We start from the raw sequence: 18507 nt of genomic DNA, 5'->3' as shown, positions 1-18507 counted from the left end.
AGAAAAGACTGAAGCAGAGAAGCAGAAACAGGCCTGGTGCGTCAAGGTAATGGAGGGGGGTCAGCTGAGGGGAAGCGAAGCGAAATTCTTGAGGGGGATTTGGGAAGAGAGAAGGGCAGAGTTAGAGCTGCTGACCTGGTGATTTCTTAGAGCTGACCAGAGGCCCAGCAGCTCTGAGAGGTGGGAAGTGTCCATAAGCTAGAGAGCTCTGCCGTACTGGGAGGCAGCAGTGCCCGTTAGTGCCACGCTGTTATTTGTGTGTTCCTGCTACTACCAACAACCCAATGTCGGCCACGAGTCCCAGACAGGAATGATTCACTGGCTAGTGTGGTTTAATTATCTTCTATGTTGTTCTTGATCTTCCGAGTGCAGTGTGGGATGGGAAATGAGAAAGAGGACATCTGTTTTACTCAAATCCTGAATATTCACACCCACAGCCCTTGGGTTAACACTCTTAGGGTAGGTAATGCTTGCTGGAGTGTTGCGTGGCGGTCATGAGCTGCAAGGCTCTCCTGCCTGCAGCCTGGGACAGTACTGTGGAGGGGAACAGAGTGCAGCCTCCTCAGAGACTGACACTCTGTATTTAATGTCAAAATAGATACTAAAATTCAAATTTCAAAGGAACATCTCTTGGTGGTTGAGTGGGTGGATAGGGGGGTGGTGGTGACTGAATGCTCAGGAGGAAGTGGGCGAAGTTGCTAGCCTGCACTGAGGTCAGCTGCAGACCTCGCTGGGACTTTCGCATGTCAGTTAGCAACTCTTGGTAAATGAGCTATGAGTTGAATTTTCTGAAACTCAAGTGGAATTGAGTGGAAGGAACCTTGACAGGCTGCAAGTTGACCCTGGAGACCTGACCGGTGATTTCTTTTTCATGGTGGGAAGATGGTCTCACATGGGAATCAAGATGACCCCCTGAAAGGCGTTTGGAAATTGTTTAAGATAACCTTTGTCTGAAGAAATGTGATCCAATTTGGTGCTTGGTGCCCTTCTTTAGTTAGAAGTCTTGGGCTTAGTCATCTATTTTGAGTTCTTGTTATTTGCTTTATTTCCGTTTAGGGTTTTTTCTCAGTGTTTGGTAAATTTCATTTTGAATATATCACCCTGTCTCAGATGTGCTAAGGAAAACATAAGAAAGACTATGTCTACCTTAAACCTAGAAGGAAAGAAGCAAAGTAGTCCTCTCTCATTCTCCCCTCCTCCTCACCCTGGGAGATGCAGATTTAGCTTGTTGGTGGCAACAGAAATGAAAATAAAGGAACTCCAGGGAAAGGGAAAGGCTCAGGGGAAACGCTGGGGTGCTGGTGTGATGCCGTCCCCTTTACCAGCCACACCTGTTGCCAGGAAGATTCTTCTCTGGGGGATGAAATTTTAGATCACCAAATGGAAAGTTCTTATTGTGCTCTTCATATTCAAGCTAGCAATTCCTTTCAAGGTGGTGCTTTTTTGAGAGTCTTTTTAATATACCCCCTGTGGCTAGGGTCTGTACAGAAGAGGCAGTGAGGCATAATTGAAATGGCATCTCTCAGAGATCTAGGTTGGATTTTGGCTTTTCACTGTGGCGTGCGTGACCTTGGATACATCTCTGAACTTCATTTTCCTTCCCTGTCTTGAGATTTGTAATACTCACTCCATGGGCTGATTGGGAGAATTTGGGACAATGTGTGTAATGTACCTATTAATTGACTGCTTCATGGTAGGCATTTAGGAGGCATTAGCTTTTATTGTTACTGTTTTTTAAAATTTAATCTTTATTGTATTTTTTCATTACCATTTAGTCCCCTTCTACCTCCCTCCCCACCACGATCACCACACTGCTGTGCGTGTCCGTGAGTCCTTTTTCCTTTTTGCTCAATGACTCTGCCCCTGACCTCCTGCCTCTTAGCTGTCACCTGCTCTCCATCTGTGAGTCTGTCCCCATTTTCCTTGGTACTTCAGTTTGTTCATTAGATTCCACATATAAATGAAATTATATGATATTTGTTTTCTCCTCACTGGCTTATTTCACTTACCATATTGCTCTCCAGGTCCATCCACACTGTCACAAAGAGTCCAATTTTCTTCTTTTTTTACGAAAAAGTAGTATTACATTTGGTAAATTTCACATAGTTGTTTTATCTACTCATCTACTGATGGACACTTGGGTTACTTTCCTGTCTTGGCCATTGTAAATAATGCTGCAATGAACATAGGGGTGTTTGTGTTCTTTTGAATTAGTGTTTTGGGTTCCTTTTGCTATATTTCTAAAAGTGGGATCACTGGGTGGAAAGGATGATGCATTTTTAATTTTTTAAAAGATTTATTTATTTATTTATTTAAGAGAGAGTGGAGGGAAGTGAGAAATAGGGGAAGATACATCAATGTGTGGTTGCCTCTCATGTGACCCCTACTGGGGACCTGGCCCACAACCCAGGCATGTGCCCTGACTGGGAATTGAACCGGTGACCCTTTGGTTCATAGGCTGGCATGTCACTCAATCTGAGCCACAGCAGCCAGGACAGATTTTAAATTTTTTGAGGAAATTCCATAATGCTTTCCACAGTGGCTGCACCATCTGCATTCCCACCACCAGCACACTGCTGAGGTGATCAGTGTGAACTTACCCTGGGACTAGGGTTGGAGGAAGTGGGCTTGGGCCTTTCTCAGTTTTCTTTTGTTATAGAAGCAGTGTGCATAGGCCTTAGAATCAAACTACTGGTGCCATTTGTGACAGTTACTCACGTGTGTCTCTCGGAAGTTGCTTCGGCCCTCAACTGGTTGGATATTGTGGGAACCAAATGATACAAAAACATTAAGTGCCTAACAAAATCTTACCCTCTGCTTCATAAATAGCCAGTTCTTCCATTTGTTTTTCTTATCCACATCTGCTTGTCTGCCCTCACCAACTATTTTTTCAGGTGCCGCGACTGGACACAATATTCCATTTTCTAGACCCAAAAGGCTGGCAGTAGGTCTAAATGCAATATCAATTTTTTCACCTTTTATCTGTTTATTTTGTACCATTTTATTCCATGAAATAAGTGTTAATTGAGTACCTATTAATTGCCAAGAGCAATAGAACTTGCAGTGGTTACTGGGACAGTTCTTATACTTAAAGAGCTAACAGATTAGTCAGGGAATGACACAGCCTAGAAATTATTATAAGACAGATACTGCATGTACTGCAAAAGAGGCTAAAGGATGTGAAGAGTCAGTGTCAAGGCAGGGAGCATCTGAGTGGTGGAAGGTGGGTAACAACTGGAGGAAACTTCATGGGGAAGGCACGTTTGGGATACAGTCTTGAGGCCCTGAAGCCTTTCTAGCTGGAAGTAATGGATGGAACTCCAGTCAGAGAGAACATTCTGAGAAAGGGCATGGGTGTAGAAATGTGTGAGACATATCGGGGTAGGTGACAGTTTAGGCTGACTGGGGTATTATGATGTGTGAAAGGAAATAATGAGGAATAAGGGTGAGGCATTGTTGTTAAGAGTCTTTAATGACAGGTTAATAATTCTGCACTCAGTTTGCTTTGCAGCGAAGAAACATTGAGAGATTTTTGGAGCACATGGGTAAGTAATATGACAAAGAAGGAACAATAAGTTAGATCAGAAGTGGCGTTTGCCTCTGGCTCTACAATGGCCAGATAATGGCATTGTCTAGGTCTCTGCTGGCTGATACCAGAGAGGATGGCAGCATTTCAAATTCTAAGTCAACAGGAGGGTAAGGGCATAGAGATAGGAAAGCCTCAAAGATCAAGTGAAAATAGCTTCTTCCAGGCTGCTCTGAGCATCAGATACAAGTAGGAAAATTTGCAGAGATGACGTTAAGGGAAATATCATGTAGGATTCCAAAGATTTGTATCAGGGCTGCTGGCTTCCATTTTAAAGATCAGAGTGCTAGTAAGGCTATCAGTCTAAATGAGCTTACTCTGATTGCTGATTCTTTAAAGTCTGGTTTCTTGGAAGGTTCATGTGTGATAGAAAGTTTTTTTAATTGTGGTAAATACATGTAACATAAAAATATCATTTTCAAGCCCTGGCTGGTGTAGTTCAGTGTATTGAGCATGGGCTGCAAACCAAAGGGTTGCTGGTTCGATTCCCAGTCAGGGCCCAGGCCTGGGTTGCAGGCCAGATCCCTAGTAGGGGGCGCGTGAGAGGCAACCACACATTGATGTTTCTTTCTCTCTCTTTCTCCTCCCCTTCCTCTCTGTGTAGAAATAAAATAAATAAAACCTTTTAAAAAATAAAATTTTCGCTATTAAGTACATTCTTCACATGTTGAGCAATCAACACCACTCTTTAGTTCCAGAACCTTTCCATCACCTCCTAAAGAAACCTCTAACTGTTAAGCAGTCACTCCTGCTCTTCCCTCCCCAAACCTTTGGCACACAAAGCTAGATGAATGGGTAAACAAAATGTGGTTTAGCCATACACTGGAATACTATTTGGCCATGAAAAGCAATGAAGTACTGATACATGCTAGAGCAGGATGGATCTTGAAAGCATTATGCTATTTAAATTTTAAGTTTGTTCTTATTTTAATGTTAATAAAAATTACCAATCGAAATCTAAATCTTATTTCTATGTAGGTAATAATAATTTTTGGTTAAGATATTGAATTGTGTTTTAACTTAGTGATTTTTGAATGGGGTTCTGCAAAATCTCAGAAGTTTCCCATGTATTTCAGAGGTTCACGACACTATTTTTGTCTTGTGAAAGATATCTATGCATTCCTTAAGTTTGCAAACTCTGAGTCTACTGCCAAGATCACCTGCAGTGAAAAGATACAGAGTATCTTGCCCAACAGCTAACTGTGCTTTGAGGAGCCAGGCCAGTCAATGAAGACACAAAGCGGCTGGATGGGAAATGATGACGCGTGGCGGGAGCTCTGGCGTGTTGGAAAAGTACATGCATGCCTCACCTAAAGAGGGATAAAAATCAAACTCTAGATTTTTTATTGAAACCTCTCAATTATTAGATTTTAGCATCTTGTTTAAAAAACTGGCAAAATATTGTGGACAAAACAGATCTCCAGGAGTCAATTGAAGACCTCTGCTAACACACCCAAAGTACCTTTGGCTGCCAGCTCCACCCTTTAGATTCCTGTGATTTTGGGCACATTCTATCCCTTTGCTGAGTCTCTTCTCTCATCTGCAAAATGGGTCTAATGGCAATCTCTCCCTCATAGAATTGTCATGTAAGGAAAGCATTAACAGAGTGTTGGCAGAGTACAAGGTGATAATATTAGGTGATATTATCAGATTGTTAATAATGAAATTAATGGGCACAGATTCTAACTGGTTCTGCCTTTTTGAAGGTCTTGGAGTAACTCCAGGGGAGTTTGGTGAAATAATCCTGATCATGATGTGATACCCTTTATGCTAAATGTGATCCAGGAGAGTATCTTTGAAACTTGTCACACTGAACAGCTCTGTGATAGTTGTCAATTTACTCAGGCTCTTTGCGCACAGTTTTTCCACCTGTAAAATGACAATTATATATAGTACCTTCCCCGTGTGGTTACTGTGGGGAGTAAATGATTAATATTTGTAAGGCATTGTACAACAGTTCCTGGCACACAGTAAGTATTACATAAATAATTAGAAAGAAATAAATATTAAGACATGAGTTGATCCAACATAGGCTTCTTATTGGTACTTTTCCCTCTGAGCAACTACTTCTCACTGAAGCATTGATTCAGCTTGATGGCACCTTTCTTTAGTAGGTATTTTAAATGCAATTTTAGAGTGTGCTCACCCAGCTTAACTGTGTTATGATTCAAGACAGAGCTGTGATCAGCACTGACAATATTCAGCTATTCTGGGGACCTTTAAGAATGTCAGACTTGTTCAGGAAGCAAAAATGTTTGCATCTTACCTTCAGTTTATGATTATTTCATAGACAGTTGTCCCAGGAATTTTAATGACTTACCAGTTTTAGGCTTAAGCCATAAGATTTCTAGGTGGTAAACAAGCTTTTTTAAATTAAAATTATAAGAGTTCCATGGGGCACCAAGGTACAATGAACTCAAGCTAAAACTCCTTATATGACTTTGAGACAGTCATTTTTGTCTGTGTCTTATACTTTCTATAAAATGTAAAATTAAGGAATTAGGCTTCTGTGTGTACTACTGGGGCCTCCTTTCACCAACTTTTTCAGTGTTAAATGCTATGAGAACATTTAACATGTACCCAGGTAGCAGTAGCATTGCTCTGGTTGAATTGGGGTTGGTGCCTGTTAGCTCTGTGCTCTTGGGCTCAGTTTGCCTCACATGGTAGCCCTGAGCCATCTCTGCAAGACACTCGGAGCTCCCTGAAACTTATTCCGAAAACAACTGGTAAGATGATGCTATTAACTCTTAGCCAATAGTTTGTGATTCTAAATATTTTTTAAAATTCATTTTTTTCAAATAAGGTAAACTTTTTTTAAGCATAAGTAAATAAAACAGATATACATACATGCATTTACTTGTATTTTACACAGAGTCAATGGTAAAATGCAGTACAATGAAAAATTGTTTTGCTGTACGAACGACAAAATGTAGAATATTTTCTAAGCTCTGGGCTTTTACTCTTCATAAAGCGGCAGACACTTTGGGCTTGAAACACAACTGTAAAAACTTAGGATGCTAGCTTTTTGTTCAGGTTCTACTTTTTGAGTCACTGGCATTTGTCCTTCTTTTACCTATTTTCAAGACTGGGATAATCAGAAAGAAAAGGGAAAGCATCATTTAGAAAAAAAGAAAAAGGTATCTGAAATTTCACAAAGTATTCTGGCATCGCAGCATTCTATGAATATTTAATCATCATCATGAAGACAGGAGGCTGGAGAAAAAAATCAGGGTGATATTTGGCAACAGCAGGTGTGGGGAGGAGGGTGTCAACACCCTCTGAAAACGGATATGGCATGTTGCGTGGCAGGTTCCCTCCGCAGTTCCCACAGCACCTGGGTCCCAGACGTGCTTTAAGAAAACTCAAGGGAGTGGGGGCTTGTCCTTCGCCTGTCAGGGAGTCTCCCTGGGAGCGAGGACAGAGTTTGCCAACCCCTCTTCTTAAACCCCTTCCTGCTTTCTCTTTTGTGGACCTTTACACAAAGCAGCTAGCTTCGGCCCTGGTCTCTTTGCATGTTCCCCCCACCTCCCTGTTATTGTTATGAAGTGGGTACCTTGCTTATGTAGGTATAAGTCAGTGAAAGTACAGGGATTCAGTTATTCGAATTTGGGATGGAAACTACTGAAACCCAGAATTCACCTAGGAACACTTATCTACTATAGTCAGGGGCAAGGCAGCAATAAAAAGGTTGTGGGTCACCTCTGCACAAATTACTTGTCTTCTAACTTTGTCACATACTACATTCTGTCTGTCACCCAATGTTCCAGACCCACAGGTTTCTCCAAGGCCTCCTTGCAGCAGGGCTGACTCATCCTACAAGCTCCTGCCCCTAGGTCTTATACAGCTTCCTCCATACTGGAGTTTTCTGACAGTAGACTGAGAAAGCGTGATGCTCCAATTCTCAACTTTGATATTTAGAAGAGGTATCTCGTAGGACTTCTGAACATGGAGAATTCTGAGTAGACCCTTAGAGATTCTAGCCTAGTAAATCAAGAATAGGGTCTGGGAATATGCATTTTGAACAAGAGGGTCTCAGGCTGTGGTTCAGGGACTGCCTGGACATCAAAGGACACCCTGTCATAAAGGTCCAGGCTGAGACTGGAGTCAGAATGACCAAACTGTGGGACAGGCTTTGGCGCAGATGGTCACAGAGTGCTATTACCAACGTGCAAAAATTCTTCATGTTGCAAAAACAGAAGCAGGAGTGTGGCTGGGTCTGGAACTAAGACCAACCACACACACACACACACACACACACACACACACACACACACACACACACAAATATATATTCCCATCCCCTCCCCATGCAATTTCGGCAGCTATCTGAAGCTGTATGTTTGTAGTCTGCTTATAGCTCAAAAGAACTCATCAAATGTCAAAATAGAATCACCAAGCACAGTTCCTGCACATAATAAAGATGCAAGTAAAGTACAAACTCTTGACTTAGTGTTTTAAGACTCTCAGTAATGTGGTTTTGGCCTTAGAGACCACCATCCCCTTCATTCTTCACACATCCCAACAGGGCAGAATGACTCTCCAAGTGACTGTACTTGGGGTGGGTTCAGTCTAAACCGAGTCACCTGGGAGCAGGAAACATTGTTTATGTCCCTTTCTTGGATATCTGGGACCTACCCACCCTGAAATATTTCTGGTGCCTCAGAGTTATAGCCGTGTCTATTTGGCATCAGAAAAATTCTATAGCAGCTTCTTCTTTGAGTCACCTCTAATGGCCAGAACTCAATCTTTCTAATTGAATTGTTTTCTTGCTTTCATTATTTTGCCATGCCAACTTAGGTTCTAAGATGTAATCTAACCCTGAAAATCAGTCTTTTAGGCATGGTGCAGATGTGAAGATGGTAACAATTTTGTGCTAGAAGCATGGAATGCCAGCCCTGGAAGAAACTTCATTTTGAGCTCATCCAAACCTCTTTACCTGGATGAGGAGAAAGCCAAAGACCAGACAGGGAAACATTCCCAAGTGTCTACTTGCTAAGTACACCTGGGAGCGAGTGAATGAGGGCTCAGAAGTAGCTCCTCATACCTGCACAACTGGGTGCTACCTTCCATTCTAACTAGTGCCCTTCATACTTTGCTTAGAGTCTCAATGTTTCAAAAGGTTGTCTTATTTGTATTATATTTTATGATACATTCTCTATTCATATGTTTAAATTTTATAAGGTTTGCCTCCCTCCTTTGAGTCTTCCCTGCTGAAATATGCAAAATGACTCAGGCTATTAGAAGAACTTTGGATAGGAGAAAAGAGCTCATGGTAATGATTTCATTATACTGCGGTTTTAAAATATCAGGGTCATTTGCAATTTAATTTGACCAATACATACTGAGCGTCAGAATCTGCTGGTTACTGCCCTGGTGTTGGACTGTGTTACCTTTGTGACAGAGAGGTAGGTTCTTTCCTTGTGGACCCCAACTATATTGAAAGGGGAAGAAATCCACAAGGGAACTAATGCCATGGGGAGCATGGGACACTGGCTCACTGTGAACTTGGGTTAGGCCAGTCTCTGATCTGGAGAGGTTGTTTCACTGATGAAGGAAGGTGGAGCATGATGGCTGCCTGAGGTCAGCCTGAAGATTCTGTTCAGCTTTGTGAGGTGGGGTGGTGACTGGGTGGCTTCCACGCCCACTCCAGGGCAACCCACGTTTCCTCCTCAGCTCTAGGAGCAAGGACAAGCCCCGTACTTAGCAGGAATGGGGAGCCACACCCTGGGCGTGAGTCAGGTCTCTAACACACCCAAGTCAGGAAAGGTTGATAGGGGCGGGGACTGTGGCAGTTTTCGTATTCTCCCACCTTGCCCTTTCTTTGATTTTATATTTATAATGCAGGGAGTTCCATGGCAAGGCTCTGCCATGGAACCCCTCCATTAATGGCTGGAAAAACTGCAGCATTGTTTTCCTTTGCCTAGTGCTTCTCAGTTCTCTATTGCTTTGGGGAAATAGGGTTGTAAGGGGCTAGGACAGGACGGATTACATCATGTGTGAGTGCCAGTGGAAAATGAAAATGCAGGCTCCTTGTTCAAAAAGTATTAAGCATTTCAAGATGGTGACAGCAAAGCAAAACCAAGCATGAGGCCTTTCTATATTCAGAGCCCTGTGCAGATACCCACAATGCATACCCATGAAGTCACCCTGGGTCAGGGTGGATCAGGGTGGGGATGGGGATCTGGAGAGGAAAGTGAGGTGGGGCTTCGGTGGGCCAATAGACAACAGACCATTGCCTGGAACCCAAACCAGAAATGATGAGAATTCTTCTCTAGCTGCACTGAATGTGGAAAATGTCAGATGTTATTGAAGCTTGGTGCCCAGAGGGTTTCAGGCTATTGCACTGAGGTTCAGTGGCAGTCAAAAGCAGACAGTATTTTGCAAAGGAGAAGCAGACCAAGGTAGGAAAGACAATCAGGAGATGATCACAGCTTGCTAGTGGCAGGTGAGAACTGTATCTTAAGCTTTTTATCTTCCATGCCTTTTTTAGCCCTCAGTGAAACTAAATAACAGTGGAATTGTTCTCTGTCATTGTGGGCTGCATTGGAATTTGGGAATTAAGAGTGAGATGCAGAAAGGGAAACAAGATAAATCATAACTGAATGCAGAAAACAAAACAGTTTAGAAAGCCAAAGCAGTTTGTCTGAGTCCTATCTGATACACAACATGCAGCAAAGCAGACAAATGTCTGGGCAGCAAAACAGAATTGCATGAAGAAGATATTTTCAAATAAAATACGCATATTTCCACCAGCCTTGAGCTCATCTGATAAGGGACAGATTGTCCAGAGTAAACAGAGAGATGGGGAAAAAAAGAGATGCTTTGGGCTGAATTTAGTCCCCTGTCAAAATCACAGGGAGACTAATTGTTTTTCCTTCTCCTGCTTGGCATCTCTCCAGTGGCCAGGCCTGATGGGGCTATAAAGGAAGACAGAATAATTCATATTTTTGTGCACTTGTTCATTCATCCATCCATCTAACATTTTCTGACTACCTCTGTTAACATTTTACTGTGCTAGATCCTAAAAGAATGTTTAAGACATGGCCCATACATTAAGGACAAGAGACAGGTATCTGGGGAGAAAACTAATCACAATAAGGTGGAACCTTGTGATGTGTGCTGTGTGCTTTTAGAGCTCAAAAGAAGGATGGGACTAGCTAGATAGTCTGTGAACTCCATTCATACAGCTCTCAGTGGAAAACTTGTCTGTAGGGTCCTGTTTGCTTCCACAACTAGTTTCAGTATCTTCATCATCACTGTGATCCTATTCCCAAAAGCCACCTGGCAAAGGGCAGAGCTGGAAGTCACATGTGGGTTCTTGTAGACAGTGCCCATTAACCTTTGGTGAGGCACATCTATGAACCAGTCCTTCTCTGCATGACCCTCTAGTAGGAAAACCTGGGATGGAGGAGGTTTTGGTTCAGATCTTTTGAGGATCTGTGCCTGCTCATACTTTCTCCTGCCCACACGCTGCCCTAGGTATGTAGGTAGGAGCGCAGCCCTGCTGGGGCCAGGGAGAGGGCCAGCTGTGTGATTGTTGGGGTGTCACTCAGTGCCCATCAGAAAAATGTCAGGAGAAGAGGGGGTCCCATAAACCACTGTTTTCTAACCCAAATAAATAACACCTACATCCTCTCTTAGTGACAGTAGGATTGAAGTAGAAGGGGAAGTGAAATACATTATAAAGAAGATGTCATAGAAGGTGAAGAAAAGATGAAGAAAAGGTGAAGAAAAGATAAGACACCAAGAGGAATGATGTCAAGGAACCTATGTAATGAAATTTTTCCGCGCTTCTCTGCTCCTCAGCTGTTGAGCATGTTACTCACCATATCTGCATTCAGCCTATGGTACGAGTGGACGTAGTAGATGTGAGGTGAATTCCATGTGTCATCATAGGTCCCATCATAATAGCATTGTACATTCATGCAGATACTCAGTGTTTACAAAGCTTATATCACCTCCAGCATCTTATTTTCTTTTTCAACAGCTCAAGGAGGTGGGTGGGGTCTGCATTATAATTCCCATTGCACAGAAGAAGCAACTGAGGCTTGACGGAGACTAAGCTACTAGCTGCTGATCCCAGTGAGTGGCAGATGAGGGACCAGGCTCAGGTTTTCTGTGTGACATTCTTTCTACCATTGGTGCCTTTTCTGGACACATTGTTCCCTGCTCCATTTATTGCTTGGGTATGGTGTGACAGGAGCACAGCATGAGCTGGGAGAAGTATTGAGCAGCCACTGGGAGATGTAACGATAATGAGATAGCTGCCGTGTGGACATGTGATATCTTTTCACAGTCTCTTGCCCTTTAAAATAACCCACTTCAAACCGCAATGCTTTGGTTGGTCCCACTCTTAAGAGACCAGGCTGGGATCCAGCATCTCTCAGCTCTCTCCTTGCATTTTTGCCCCCTCTGGAGCCATCATAACGACACTTGGAGCTGAGTGGGAGCAGTCTTTGTCTTGCAATTACTTGTAATTGCCTTACAGTTTTGTGGTGTATAAATGGAGTGACCTAGATACCAGTTATGTGAAACTCCATTTTTGTCCTCGGGTCTGTAGTAAGGAGGAGGTAAGTAAGTTAGATCAGGGAACAGTGAGTGGTTCAGTGTATCTCCCAGTTAACATTTATACGTAACTCCACATCTTTACCTGCTAAGTTCCCAAGTCTCCCTAACAGACCAGATCTAAAGGTGTATCTTCCTCTGTGAAGCCTCTCTGGATTGCTCCCTCCTCTGGATTCCCACAGTGCTTGTTATAATCCTATCATTGGTGCTTATGATTTTCTATATATTTCATCTTTCTGAATTCCTTGTACGAGAGATGGTGTCTAATTCATTTTTCTTTATTGTCTCCTCTGAGAACTGAGAATTGCCAACCTAGTTGCCCAGTTAAGTACTCATTGAATAAAAGTATAAATGACTATATCCTAGACATTGTGAAAGTATGTAGATTAGACTGTTTACTCACTGGGACTTTTTTAAGGTGGTCTTAGGTGAGTTGGCAGTTTGAACATTATTTCCTATGAAATCTCTTCATGACCTCCATGTGCCCAAAACTATGCCCAACCTATTTTTGAGGGGAGAGTGCCTGTTAGGTTTCTTTTTAAAAGAAAAAAATGAAAACATGGAATCCAGCCAGAGTAGTGTCCTAGTACACCCCAGTTTCTTCAGGCATCAAACAAATACAATCTGACTTAGCCAGAATCTGCTGAATGAGTGGAATAGAGTATTTAGGATAGAACATATACAAATTCAATCATACATATATAGCACTTTGTTTTCTGTCCTCTTCTTTCTTCCAAAAATCCATCTATGCCTGTGACTATGTCTCATTCATTTTTATCTATCTTCATCTATTTAAAAAACTGAGAATGGCCAAGATAGTTGCTCAGTCAACTGCCTGCTGAATGAAAGCATAAGCTGATGTCCTAGACATTGTGGAGGTGTGTAAGACAGGTGGACAGGTGATGTCTTTCCACAGCATGTACTTCACACTGGCTCTCTTATACAGAAAACTCTTATTTGGGTTTTGAAATCAATTCATTAAGTTTCAATTACATTTCGTAGCAATTGTTGCTATGTCATTGTTATTCTGGGCTCATTTTCATATGCTTCCTTTCAAATTCAACATCTCTGAAGGAGAAATGATATGCCCAATTTATACATGACCAAAAATAGCATCAGTTTAGGCCCTGGCTGGTGTGGTGTAGTGGATTGAACACTGGCCTGCAAACCAAAATATTGCTGCTTCAATTCCCAGTCAGGGCACATGTCTGGGTTGTGGGCCAGGTTCCCAATTGGGGGCATGTGAGAGGCAATCAATTGTACCAATGTTTTCATCACTCTCTTTCTCCTTCCCTTCCTCTCTCTCTAAAAATAAATAATACCCTTCTACTTTTTCTAAGAATAAATAAATAAAATCTTAAAAAAACATGTATCAGCTCAGAATATAAAAATATAACTTGCCATAGGGTGCAAAGCCCTTAAGTGGCAAATGGGGATTTATTAAATAGATATTAATTGACCATCATTAATTCAATATGTATTTATTTAGTACTTACTGCATGATGATATTCTCAGGGAGTATATGGGAGAATATGATGTAGTCATTACCCTGAATAGGCTCACAGTCTAGTGAAAGGGACACACACTTAAACGGAAAACAATATCACGAGGCAAACACTTTAATAAGATTACCACCCAGACATTCCAAGTGCTTGTGTTTGTGTTTATTCTCAGAGGTGTACTTCCCTACATGTCCTCTATACTTCTGATACAAAAGTGGTTATAATGCTCAAAATCACAAATACCTAATAGTCAAGTCATCATCAAAAATTCTTAATAATAGGACTGTAGGCTTCAGACTTAAGCTTTCTTACAGCTAACTGGGGGTACACACATGGAGGAATGGACAGAGGCTACTCCTGCTCACACTCTGAAAAGATTTCAATGGAAGAGGAAGCTGGCAGAAACATCCAGGACTTCTTGAAAGAGAGGACAGGAGAGAGAGGTGTGTCCTTGTAGAACAAGAAAGGCCCCACCCACACACCCAGTTCCCTGTCTCTGACAGATTGAGTTCCACCCTGTAAACATCCCCAGTCCTTTGTTGATCCTTTGTGACTGAGCACTTACCTCTCAGCCCACTCAGTGAGGTGAGATTCATGCTGAGTGGGTGACAGCACCAGGGCATCCACCTGTCTGGCTTCATCTGTGTCAACCACACCTCTACTGACCACTGCCTGTCTCTGAGCCCCTTCATTCAAGAAGAGAAAGAAGAGCCGTGAGGACCAGCAGCAGCCTAGTCAGGTAAGGCCAGATGACTTGTCAGCAGTTCTGCAAAGAGATACAGTTTCTCTCTATGAGATGATTGCTCCTGTCCCTTATCCTGCTTTCTGGTCACTTCCACTACCACCTTGCACTTCCAGGTAGGCCCATCATTCTCCATGATCATATGACCTTCCACTCTTCCTCACTACCCAGGGTTGATGAGATTTGTAAACCAGCATTTCTCAGTCTATTCAATTACTTGACATCCTTATCTATACATTGCTTTTGACCTTAACTGCATTATAAAAGCAGTAGGATAAGTATAATTTTCTCTACTCAGTAGTGTAGTGAACCGAGGCTTGGTGAATTGGAGTGATTTGTTCAAGTTTGATCAGCAGGCTAGCTCTAAGATTAGATTTGCTTCCTCCTTTTCTTTCCCCCTTCTGTTCTACCCAGCAGGTCCTATCTTATCTCAAAAAGCCAAGAGAAGTGGAAAGGTTTCCTGAACTATCAAATGGCAAACGAAGTGTGATGGATATTTCTTAATTTATCTGAAAGTGATTTTATAATGATTAAGATCCATCCAATAGGGCTATTTTTAGAAAACAAATGAGAATATATATGTAAAGGAACCTCATAAACTGAGAAGTGATATATAAATGCAAGAAAATAATTACCTGGAGGCTGACTGCCATGCCCTGGCTCTCTGCATTAGAAGGCTTCTATCCGGGCTGAATGACACTCTCCTAATGTCAGCAGCAGTGTTATGAGGCATAGATCACTAAAGTCCTGGGGAAATATTTAGCTTTAGAGTCTTTCTATGATACATGGAAAAGCAAATCTCCACAGGAAGAAAAAACGCCCCCAAATTCCTTCAAATTGACTCCCGTAATTTCCTCTCTTATGACAGCTATCATTATATCTTATTGTTGTACAGTTTTAAGAAAATCTCATCTTCACTGATTACATCATTTATTTTTTAAGATGCTAATTTTAGCAACATTTTTCCTTCATGCTCAAAAAGGTTGTATCATTTTTAGTTGTGGGAGGAAATATTTTCTCTCCATGTGTGTGTATAAGTGTTTGTGTTTGAGTTTGTTATGACAGTGCTAATATTTATCCCATGGGTTGAAATGCTACATAATCTCTGGCAGACTTCTGTGTACTATTCTTAGTGTCTGTCTAGCTGTAATGATCTCGAAGAAATGACATACTCAATTATCTTATTCAAAATCAGGTAACTGAAGCCCAGAAAGATGACATAATGTGCACAAGGCCGCCAGCCAGTGGTCATTAGAGCTGTAAGTCAAATGCAGGTCTCCGATTCCCTTACTGTCCACGACACTGAGTGAGTGGTGTGGGCGTCCTTAAACAGAAGCAGTAGCTGTGTCATTTTAGGGATTGTACCCAATAGCCTTCAAGATTCCTTTTAATTAGAAGTTTTAGGGCACTTTGACATGTCCTCAGGATCTAGCGGAATGCTAAGCATTTTAGCATCATACCCTGCAGAGACGGGGAGGTATCCATAAAGGCATCTTTTCTTATTAACTTGGTTCTTGTGGAATATTTGTTTCAGTCAAATTTTGGAACTGCTCCTTAAGAACAGTGTTGGGAGATAAGCAAGCAGATGAGTCTTCATTTATTCAACCAATATGGATCTTTTCTTGTATCTTCTAAGATCCTTCTAAAGAGGTTTTATTTACTTTACAAGTTGTAATGCTAGTTGGTCTTTTATTCAGAGTTGTGGGATCTAATGGCAGGGTTGACCTTGAGAGTTTCTTTAATCCAGGGGCGGCAGACTAACATCCACAGGTGAGTCCAGTATACAAATGTGTTTTGTTTGTGCTGCAGTGGTAAACAAAATTGAGCTACTTGCAAATATTTAACATCCGGGAAATTTCTTATAAAAATTAATTATCGCACCTTTAAGGAAGATGAGCTCTGGCAATAGTGAATCCACATTCCCACATAAAAAGCATATTGGCTAGATCTGGGCAGCATGTGCTCCCTTTAGATGGAGCAAGTATTCCCCAATTTTCCACAGTCCCCATGCGACCAGATTTAAACCACCAGGTATTTGAGTTTGTCAATACTGATCGCTTCTGATCTTTTAAGTGTTCAAACCATTCTCTTACAAGGGAAACCTAGGTCTATATAATGCTGCACCAGGTCATACATCATGGGAATCCAGGAGGAGATGAAATTAATTCTTTGGCCTAAACCTCTCATTATTCAAGGGGTAAGAGGAGAAATGATGATATGCCATTGGCCTTGATACCTATTCAGGATATTAAGCCAGGTACTAAGTCTCAGTGACTTAAAGGTAAAGTATTAATTAAGCTGATACAGCTTCAGCATAATCTCTAGATGCCTACCAAGAAAAAAGAAAGGGAACTTGGAAAGAACGAGGTAGCACTTTTTACTAAAGATCAATGACATAAAATAAGAAATTGTGATGCATGATAACACATGGATAGCATCACAATGTCCTGAATTCAGAACAAATTGCTCAAATCCTGAATACTAGCCAAATAATGTGTTTTCTGCAATTTGTTCACTAACAAAAAAATCACCCCTTGATCACCTATGGTGCACACTGCCCTAAGCCTGGGGATTTAAGAATGAAAAGCAATGAGCCTTCCCCAGAGGGGCTTACTAGTACTGAAAATATATATACAAATAACTATAACACAGGACAAAATATGATAAATCCTGCAAGAAAAAACTATTATTTCAAGAAAGAATTATTATTCTTTTAAGAAATCAAGTATTGTTGGTTTTACTGAGGATATATTCATGGCAACTAAGTCAGTTGTCATCAGAGATGCCTATAAAAAGGAAATGGCATTTGACCTGGGCTTTGAATGGGTAGAGAGGAGATGAGTTTCCAGGAACAGAGGATTTAAGCAAACTCAAAAGTCAGTACTATCTGATGTGCACTTGAGGGATGGAAAGAATTCTCTGTCTATTGGGCCAGTGGGACTGAGAGGGGAATGAGCTGGCAATTTGGTCAGCAGTAGATCCTGGGTGTTGACTGATCAGGCATAGCATTGTGAGCTTGAAAGCATTACAAGTATTGACCAAAGGTTTCATCCAAGTTCATGACTATCTGAGCCCATAATTTGGTAGTGACAGAAAATCTGTATAGTATTCACTTAGTTTGGCTTTAAGTGTTTCAGAAGAATTAAGAGGGAAGAAAACAGATATTGACCACTTCTAAACATAGTGGACAATATCAGATGCTTAGGGAGAACAATAAGTTGGTAAAAACAATTAAATTAGAAAGATAGATAAAAAAATTTAAAAATACATTGAGCAAATATAGGAAATATTTTGGGTAAAATATGGTTGTGTACTTTTTAAAGATAATGCCTATTTTGGGGGTTAGAAATGTGATGTTGTATAAATTCTTAACTTGTGGGATGTAGAGGGTTTTGTTCAGTTGATAATCTTTTTCCTTTGTCCTGGGAAGCAGTCACCCCTTACCTAATAGGTACAGAGGGTCCTTGAATGTTCTGGCCCTAGACTTTTCCACAGTAAACATGCTGGAGAATTCCACGAGTATGTGAATGCTCCACTGTCATTTACAGAATTCCTCATGGGTTGAAAGGAATGTTTGGCCTACTGAAGGGCTGCACCAGGCACACACACGCGCACACACACACAGAGAATGTTTATACACATACCCCAAGGTATTTGTAACTAACCACCTTTTCTCATCTTCATGCACAAAGTTGTGTGTGACATTGGTTTGGAATTGTACCCATATCTCAAGGGATGTATGTATTGGTGCTGATATACCACAGAGTAAAATGAGGAGTGTGAACAAGATTCCTTCATTGAAAAATCCTTTACATCTATTCAATACACATATCTTTTCAAGTCTCATTCATTCACAACTATTCATTAAATGTGTTCTGAAGTTTGGAAAAACAACAGCTTTGAACAAAAAGAAATAATTTCTGCCCTCAAGCAGTTTACATTTTTAATGAGACAGATGGGAGGTAAACAAAACTAATTAGTAAAAAATGTAAGATATGAGATATAGAGAAAAATAGAACAGGAAAGGGGATAGGAAGTCTTGGAAAGTTGAAATTTTAGACAGGGTGCTTAGAGAGGAATAAATTATTGTTTGAGTAAAAATCCTAGTGGTA

General features: G+C 41.3%; 1 protein-coding gene across 3 annotated transcripts in view; it reads left to right on the top strand.

The window, feature by feature from the left end:
* Nucleotides 1-18507, top strand: part of TPRG1 (tumor protein p63 regulated 1) — a 202822-nt gene that overhangs the window by 50594 nt on the left and 133721 nt on the right. The window contains exon 1 of one of the 3 annotated variants that reach the window (XM_037131766.2): nucleotides 14235-14392. The exons of the other annotated variants lie outside the window; for them this stretch is intronic. The gene's annotated coding sequence lies outside the window, so the exon portion shown is untranslated. Of the gene's footprint in view, nucleotides 1-14234; nucleotides 14393-18507 lie in introns of those variants that run through there. 3 annotated transcript variants of the gene reach the window in all.

Source organism: Artibeus jamaicensis, unplaced genomic scaffold (assembly GCF_021234435.1).
Source record: "Artibeus jamaicensis isolate MK-2021 breed Jamaican fruit bat unplaced genomic scaffold, CSHL_Jam_final scaffold_474, whole genome shotgun sequence".
NCBI lineage: Eukaryota > Metazoa > Chordata > Mammalia > Chiroptera > Phyllostomidae > Artibeus > Artibeus jamaicensis.
Note: the sequence above shows the minus strand (reverse complement) of the source record. Positions and strands in the feature narration are given on the sequence as shown.